General features: G+C 40.3%; 1 pseudogene; it reads right to left on the bottom strand.

Moving 5' to 3' along the window:
• LOC102840315 overlaps window positions 1-799 on the bottom strand; it is a 5257-nt pseudogene extending 4458 nt beyond the window's left edge.
• Between the last annotated feature and the right edge of the window lie 669 nt (window positions 800-1468).

The following is a 1468-nucleotide window of genomic DNA, read 5'->3' as shown; positions in this document are numbered from 1 at the left end:
TGTGTAAGTTTAGGTAGGTCATGTTTATCTAAAAACATATCCATCTCTTCTAAGTTTCCAAATTTGTTGGAGTACAACTCTTCATAGTATTCTGTTATTATCCTTTTGATTTCCTTTGGTTCCATTGTGACATCATCCATGTGATCTCTAATGCGTGTTATTTGTGTCTTCTGTTGGGAGATACTTCTTGATCAGCATCTTCTTCCCTAAACAACTGGTTGGACAATTTTTTTGCCCAAACGATGCAATGAATAGGTTTTGAAGATGTGTTATGAATTTTACAGCCAGGAAAAGTTCTCTGTGTTGGTTTAGGATGACATTCCTAACACTCGGTTATGCCCTTTTTGATAATAGTCTCTTGTCCAAGATACCCAGCAGTTCCACTCTCAGTAAGCGGTACATCAACTGCTAGACACATCCTATTGAAGTGGTTGCGGGCAGCTCTGTAATCCAAAGCATTCATAACCAATATAAACTGTTGGAAAAATTCCACATTATAGTTGGGGCTCATGATGCTGTCATGATAAGCTGTGATATTAGCTTTCGGGTAAAACTGCAGTACACTTTCTTTGGCAACCAGAGCCTTTGATCCTCCAACATGTTTCTTTTGAAACAAATACTGCCTGTTGAGGTTGCTGACATCAATAGTATCCAGATCAATCAAATCGGTGTAGGAGAAGCCAGTAAGCATGCGATTCTTGAGGAGTTTGCAGCCGATGTCACTCGTGCCCACCACCAGCACGCGGCCCCCAGCCACAGCCTTGGCCAACTCCCAGGGCAGCCCCCACAAAAGTGCCATAGCAAGATGACCATGAGCAGTGGTGGAGGCGGGTCCACATTGCCTTTAGTATGGACAGTTGGAGTGCCATGCATGGACTAAGTGAGTACAGAGGTGCTGCTTTCCAGAGTCTCAGTGTTGAGACAGAATTTAAAAGCAAAATTTAAAATAGATTGATCTATATTGCTAGTCACAAGTTTAGCTGTTCAAGTCCACCAGATACTCTGCAGAAGATGAGGCTTTTTGCTCCTGTAAAGATGTATTGCTCTGGAAACCCTACACAGGGCTGCTATGAGCCAGAACCAACTTGACAGTACACAACCACCACCACCACTATATTGGAGAATCTAGAAATAACAGCAATTAAGTTCAATAAACTTGTTTTTTAATTAAAAGAAAGAAAGAAAGAAAGAAAAAAAAACACAGAACTGCTCAGTCAATGAAGTAATATCTATTATAAAACAGCTTAAAAAAAGGAACTGGAGTGGGGGTTGTCGGGAGACATGATACATCATCTACAAGATTTGTAGTCTTGTCGAAACAACCACCAGCAAACTGCCTTAGGTTGTAAAATTGCTCATCTGGGTTCACTATGAATATCATTCTGGGCTGTTTTTTCTTTAAGGTTTTTATTGTGGATTGAGTGAAAGTTTACAGGACAGATCATCAGTTTTACATTCAACAAATCAT

This window comes from Chrysochloris asiatica, unplaced genomic scaffold (genome assembly GCF_000296735.1).
Source record: "Chrysochloris asiatica unplaced genomic scaffold, ChrAsi1.0 scaffold00607, whole genome shotgun sequence".
Lineage (NCBI taxonomy): Eukaryota > Metazoa > Chordata > Mammalia > Afrosoricida > Chrysochloridae > Chrysochloris > Chrysochloris asiatica.
This window is presented reverse-complemented; position numbering and strand designations above follow the sequence as displayed.